Genomic DNA, 8,093 nt, shown 5'->3' on the forward strand with positions numbered 1-8,093 from the left:
CCTAGGAATACAACTAATAAGGGATGTGAAGGACCTCTTCAAGGAGAACTACAAACCACTGCTCAAGGAAATAAGAGAGGACACAAACAGATGGAAAATCATTCCATGCTCATGGTTAGGAAGAATCAATATGGTGAAAAGGGCTATACTGCCCAAAATAATTTATAGATTCAATGCTATCCCCATCAAGCTACCATTGACTTTCTTCACAGAATTGGAAAAAAACATCTTAAACTTTATGTGGAACCAAAAAAGAGCCCACATAGCCAGGACAATCCTAGGGGAAAAAAAAGTTGGAGGCATCACGCTACCTGACTTCAAACTATACTAAAGGCTACAGTAATCAAAACAGCATGCTACTGGTACTAAAACAGAGATATAGACCAATGGAACAGAACAGAGGCCTTGGAGGCAATGCCACACATCTACAACCATCTGATCTTTGACAAACCTGACAAAAGCAATGGGGAAAGGATTCCCTATTTAATTAACGGTGTTGAAAAAACTGGCTTGCCATAGGCAGAAAGCTGAACCTGGATCCCTTCCTTACACCTTATACAAAACTTAACTCAAGATGGATTAAAGATTTAAATGTAAAACCTAACACCATAAAAACCCTAGGAGAAAACCTTGTCAGTACCATTCAGGACACAGACATAGTCACGGATTTCATGACTAAAACACCAAAAGCAATGGCAACAAAAGCCAAAATAGACAAATGGGATCTAATTAAACTGAAGAGCTTCTGCACAGCAAAAGCAACTATCCTTAGTGTGAACCAGCAACCAACAGAATGGGAAAAAATTATTTGTAATCTACCCATCTGACAAAGGGCTAATATCCAAAATCTAGAAAGAACTTAAACATATTAAAAGGAAAAAAAAAACAACCCCATCAAAAAGTGGATGAAGAATATGAACAGACACTTTTCAAAAGAAAACGTTTATGCAGCCAAGGAACATATGAAAAAAAGTTCATCATCACTGGTCATTAGAAAATGCAAACCAAAACCACACTGAGATGCCATCTCATGCCTATTAGAATGGTGATCATTTAAAAAAATCAGGAGACAACAGTTGCTGGAGAGGGTGTGGAGAAATAGGAACACTTTCACACTATTGGTGGGAGTGGAAATTAGTTCAACTATTGTGAAAGATAGTGTGGCGATTCCTTAAGGATCTAGAATTAGAAATATCATTTGACCCAACAATCCCATTCCTGGGTGTATAGCCAAAGCATTATAAAACATTCTGTTATAAAGACACATGCACATGTATGTTCACTGCAACACTGTTCACAATAGCAAAGACTTGGAACCAACTCAAATGCCCATCAATGATAGACTGGATAAAGAAAATGTGGCAGATATACACCATGGAATACTATGCAGCCATAAAAAGGATGAGTTCATGTCCTTTGCAGGAACATGGATGAATCTGGAAACCACCATTCTCAGCAAACTGACACAAGAACAGAAAATCAAAAACCACATGTTTTCACTCATATGTGGGTGTTGAACAATGAGAACAGATGAACACAGAGAGGGGTATATCACACACTGGGGCCTGTCAGGGGATGGAGGCCTAGGAAAGGAATAGCAGAGGGTTGGGGGATTGGGGAGGGATAGCATTAAGAGAAATACCTAACGTAGATTATGGGGTGGTGGATGACGCAAACCATCATGGCATGTGTATAGCTATGTAACAAACCTGCACGTTCTGCACATATACCCCAGAACTTAAGGTATAATGAAAAAAATTGCTAAGAATAGATAGCCAGCATGGCATGGTGGCTCACACCTGTAATCCTAGCACTTTGCAAGGCCAAGGCAGGTAGAACACTTGAGGTCAGGAGTTCGAAATCAGCCTGGCCAACATGGTGAAACCCTGTCTCTACTAAAATTATAAAATTAGCCAGATATGGTGGTGCATGCCTGTAATCCCAGCTACTTGGGAGGCTGAGGCAGGAGAATTGCTTTAACCCAGTTGGCGGAGGATGCAGTGAGCCAAGATTGCACCACTGCACTCCAGCCTGGGAGATAGAGTGAGACTCTGTCTCAAAAAGAAAGAAAAAGAAAGAAAGAGAGGAAGGAAGGAAAGAAGGAAGGAAGGAAGGAAGGAAGGAAGGAAGGAAGGAAGGAAGGGAAGAAGGAAAGAATAGATGGCTAGAGCTATGTGTTTTCATACAGACCGTATCGAACACATTAATGGAAGTGTTATTATTATTGTTTTTATTAGTAGTGATGTAGATGGGTTAATAATATGGCTACCACAGTTTCTTTTAAATAAAACTTGCATCCCTGGCTTTTGACAACATTCAAATTAATCACTGAATATGAAAATATGATATGAAAAATATAATGTGTGTAAAGTTAATCACTAGTAATGGCTATTAGGTGATTCAGTGACTGAGATAAAAACTCAGCAGAGTATTTCAAAATTTAGTCTAGATACTGAATTTTTAATGAAGTTACATATTTATTATTTTGGTCTCTGACAAACTGTAGATTCTCTAATCCAACTCTTAATTTTGCCAATTTAAAAAATTTTTTATTTAGCATAACATTTCAATAAACTTTCATAATTTCTTAACATGTTTAGAATGTTACAAATACTTATTGAGTACCTACTCTATGCTTGACCCTCTGATAAGCACTAAGTGCCTACTCATACAGATACCCATATTCCTGACCTCACAACTTCATGATTCATTCATAAGCAACTTAAGATATGAGAAGAGGTATGGTAAAGATAAAAAGTAAGTAAAATGACATAGACTATAAGAAGGAGAAGCACTAATGGCACAACCATGAATTCCAATGAAGAATTAATAATCAAAATTATTTTTGATCTATTTTCTTCATCAAATATTTAAATGCTTATGTTCTAAGCACTGTTCTAAACACTGGGGTACATCAGTGAACCAAAGATACAAAAATCCTTGTTCTAATGGGGCTAACACACTAGTTGGGGGAGACAGAAAATAAATCATAATTATTGTAATAAGAAAATTTTAAGGAAAAAGAAAATGAAAACAAAAACTGCCACCACAAAACAAGAAAATTATGAAGTATGGAATTTTTCATTAATCATTTTTCCTCCTTCAGAGCAACTAAACTTTAATACTGGTAAAAGTAAATATTTAGCAATTTTTTAAATGATTTAATTTAAATTATCCATGTTGGATATTCAAGTTTATCAGAAGAAAACATAAAATAAGTTCTAGTTTGACTTTTCCAAATTTCATATATTTTGCCATTAAGAAACATATTTTCCCATCCTGGGTGGCTCTGAAAATGACCACTTATATGAATCAATAGATTGTAACAATCATCCGCAGGGCAGCAGAGGCAATGCAAGTTACCATGGGCTGTGCAGGAAGGGCAATCATTGTCCCTTGCCCTTGCGGTTAAAGCATTATCTATGCAAGAATATGAATCCTGGCTGTGGACTGAAACCGTCCGTTAGTTCCGTGTGTATGGTCAAGAAAATATCACATCAAAATTTGCAAGGAGTGTGTCTTAAGGAAAAAACAGCAACAACAACAACAACAAACCACTGGAGACATCAAGGGAGCAGTATTTTGAGAAATACTGTATCAGCAGTGTTGTTGGTGGTCCAGGGATGATACTGTATGGAAAAAAAAAATAGGCATACATAGACCAGAGAAGGCATTCAGAAAAAACTGTGCTGAGAGTAAAAATGTTCTGAGAATACTCTACCCATTTTTGGGGGGTTTATATTTCCCTTTTTATGTGTACACAGGTGTGATATGTTAAAGATGTTAGCTAAGTTTAAAAGAGCTCTGCAACATTTAAGATGAACTCTCCAGACACTGTAGTGGGAATGGATAATCAGACAAATCAGCAACATTTTCTCATTTTCAGTAGGGCATGAATTCTTGCTTCTCTTCTAATAATCAATTATAGGTGTCTTAGGTTATATGAAATGCAATAATTTTATAAGAAATAGCTTTTTACTTTTATTCATGCAAATAGGTATTTTCAAATGGGGGCAAAATAATTCTTCCATTTGAAAACCACTACAAAAAATATCACCCTTTTGGATTTTTACACATGGACTGATCAGCAGGCTAAAAAAGCTAGACCATCTGCAGCAATTAAACGAGGAAGGTTTTGTTCAAATTACTAAATAATACCTGTAAGCTATCAGCAGGCAAATCAAAAGTCAATGCACTAGTTCATTTTGTCATTCAGAGTAGTTATAAGGTTTTTGAAAACTGTTATATCTTTTCTTTAATGCATCCATTCTAGCATAGTTTAGATTTTTTCATTTCTACTACTCTGAAAGCTTATTCAAGTTGCTTATAAAAATGATGTCGTTTTCTCTGTAAATTCAATTGTGTTTGCATAGCTATTGCTGTGCAGGTAGACTTGCAGTTTTCAGCCACTGTGATTATGACAATTAAGTACGGTTGATTGTCTAACAGTGTGATTGAAGAGAAATAGCAAGGTGGTAAAGAATGAAAACATGCCGTAGCTGCTTTTGACGCCTGTCACAGTTTATTTCTCTTCTAGCTTCTGGATCCTGGTCTTTAGTTATCATTCCTCTTCCTTCTGCTTTCTCCCCAATGCCAAACCACACAGAAGGCAAGTAAAAACTTAGCATTTTTCTTAAAAACAAAAAGGTAGGGAACAGAGAAATTTTTCCTGTACATTTCTGGTGCAATGGGGAAGGAAAGAATTCTTCCTGATGCATCTCAAATTATGCTCAGTAGCTACCACCTTTAGAGTTTTTTGATCAATTTAGCTATTGACAGATCATATTGTCTTCTTAATTATCAAAATAAATCTGATTTTTCAATTATTGTTTTTGAAATAAAATTGTAATACTTGGCCAGGCACGGTGGCTCACACCTGTAATCCCAACACTCTGGGAGGCTGAGGTGGAAGGATCATGAGGCAGGAGTTTGAGACCAGCATGGTCAGCATGGGGTAACCCTGTCACTACTAAACACACAAAAGTTAGCTAGGCATGGTGGCAGGTGTCTGTAATCCCAGCCACTCGAGAGCTGAGGCAGGAGAATTGCTTGAACTGGGAAGGCAGAGGTTGCAGTGAGCTGAGATTGTGCTGTTAACTCCAGCCTGGGCAACAAGGGCAAGACTCTGTCTCAAAAATAAATAAATAAATAAATAAATAAATAAATAAATAAAAAGTAAAAGTAATACTTTTCTACTTTTATGAGCAGATTTCATTTTAAAAATACATAAAGGATTCTAATATTTCTCTACTTTATTTTGTGTGTTAAATATCAGTAACAAAATAAATGTTCTCTGTATCATATGGTAAAAATACCATTAACATTTCCTTAAAAATTCGTTTCTAAATTTATTGTTAGAAGTTTCTCTTTGTAAGTTACATAATTTCCTTCTTGTAGTTGCAGATATGGTGAAATTACAGAAACTCTAAATAACACACAATGAAACCATTTCTGAGCAACAGAATTATATTTTGATATATTCATTACATGAGCCGGACTGAAGTGTACCAAGAAATGGAGAACCATAAGACGTTTAGGTAGCTGACAAATTTATCTTTAATTGGCATCATTTTAAATTGTATCCCTTTGGATGAAATTTTTTTTCTGCAAATATATTGTTTTCTGTTTTGTCTTAAACAGTTCATACTTTATTTCATAAGACCCCAAAATCAGAATCATCTTTACAAACATCCGTTTCTCAATGGCAATTATAAAAATATGAAACAAAACAAAAAATCCAATGTTTTGTGAGCACTTTCATGTGTCAGTTAATTCTGATATGAACATATATTTGTGACTGTTTTTGTTTTGGTTAAAGCCATGCCTTTCACCGATACTTTTTATTCAAGGTGTTTTTCTTAGCTTCTGCATACCTCCAAGGGACAAGACTACCAGCTATCTTTTTTACATTCATTGTTTTCTTTCCAATTTTATCCAGCCTTTTTTTTCCTTCTATTTCCTTTTCATGATAGCTTGTTACTTATCTTGCAGACTCTTTTGTCTTTTCCTGTTTACGATTTGGCTGGTAGTTATCATTAGACAATTGTTTGGATTAAAATTCTTTCATCAGTACTTCTTGGCTAAGTTTATTGGTAGGGTTTCCTATTCCTTCTCCTGTTAGGACCAATTCACAACATCAGCCATGCCTGTAATCCAAGTGCTGAATATACACAGTGTTCCTGTTATAAAAATGAGAGCCTTTGGATACCAATTTTATTAGCTTACTAAAATGTGAATTCTCTATGCCAATTTTATGTAACTTGGCATTTACATACATAACAATATTTTTGAGGGACACTGTGTGTTGTTGCCAGAGTTTGTTTCTGATGTTCTAATGTCTGTGATTCATGTGCCAACAATATGGCTAATGAGTAGATTTAAAAAGCCAAATCTACAATTACCTGAAAAAAACTATGTAGTTATTATAGGGCTTAATTTACATGATTCCATGAAATAAGAAGTTAGTGTTGAAAGCTCTTTTTTAAAAATTTGAAATTTATCTTCTGTGAAATTGATATATCTCTGTAACATCTCAGCCTGCTGGATAAAGTAACCAGATTGATCACAAAGCTTATAAATTAGAGTTTTTATCATTAGTTTCTAATGAACAAGGACCCAAGTTTCACAAGGTGGTATACTGTGGTCAAAAAATGTAACAAGACCCATGTATCTTTTATTTTAAAAATATGTGGTGTTTTCTATTGTGAAACTCTGGCATGTGCCTTTGTTTCTAATTATACATAGCTTTTTCTCAGCCAAAATATATAATTTTTAGAATTTATTCCCAATTTCTACATGTGAAACCATAAAATAATTTTATAGGTCACGCCTATGCCCCTCTTTTGCAATGGCTTTAGTAAGGAGGAAAAAAAAACCTTTGCCCTCCACCCATCTTAGAGTCTTTGGCTGGCACTCTTAAATTAGACTAACAAGAGATAGATTGATAGGAGAAAAACAAACACGAGCTTATGACCATGTGAATTGTGCATGCATGTGTACACATGTGAACGCTCAGAAATGAGTAACTCAAGAGGGTAGTTAGAACTTGGGGCTTATATACCATCCTAACAAAAGAAGAACAAACGTTTCAGGAAATGACAAGACAAAGGAAAATAACTTTCATTTTCCTGGGGCAGCAAATTGTGAGAAGGTGAATAGGAAAACTAGATGGCCATAAGGGCTATTTTTAGTAAGATTGTTAGGTAGATTCCTTGGTGCTGTCTCTAGCTGATTGATAAGAGAGCTGTCTCAGGCAATTAACTTCTGTCCTTCCTGATTCTTGGGAGATAGGGGACTTGACTATTATATATTCTGCTTTTAAGCAAACAGGGAGATAGAGAGCTAATCCTGTATCTTCTCAATTGCCTTCAGATCAAAAATAATCTTTACATAAAAGTGGCATATTTTGCTACACTTTACTTTGTAACTCCTGCTCAGTTCCAAAGCAGTAATATTTTCAAAGCAAGAGAAAATGTGATAAGGTACATGAAGCTTTTCAAGTGAAGAGGTTTTATATAAAAGCAAAGAGGCTGGCTCCAGTGTCATGCTTGGTTCAAGCTCTGATTTCATTACTTTTAATTGTAAGATACTGAGCAAGTCAAACTTTTAATTCCTGGGCCTCACTTTTCTCATCTGTAAAATGGGAAGGTTTAGAGGATATTAGGAATACTTATAGGACTGTGAAGAGGATTGAGTGAGAAAACATATTTAAAGCACTTACATATGTTGGCCTATAAGGAACACTCAATAAATGTTAAGTCTCTTGACAAAAAGAATCAAACGCTGTAAAATACTTGAAGAGATTTGTACTGAGCCAAATATGAGTGACCAGTGGCCCATGTTATAGCCCTCAGGAAATCCTGAGAACATGTGCTCAAGGATTGGTTGGTTGCAGCACAGCCTAGTTTCATATATTTCAGGGAGACATGAAGCATCAATAAAATACATGTTAAGATGTATATTGATTCAGTTCAGAAACGCAAGATAACTTGAGTCAGGGGCTTCTGGATTATAGGTAAATTACAAAATTTTCTGACTGGAAATTGTTTGAAAAATTTATTATCTAAAATCCTGGAATCAATAGAAAGAAATTT

This window comes from Cebus imitator, unplaced genomic scaffold (genome assembly GCF_001604975.1).
Source record: "Cebus imitator isolate Cc_AM_T3 unplaced genomic scaffold, Cebus_imitator-1.0 Scaffold152, whole genome shotgun sequence".
In the NCBI taxonomy this organism is placed as follows: Eukaryota; Metazoa; Chordata; class Mammalia; order Primates; family Cebidae; genus Cebus; species Cebus imitator.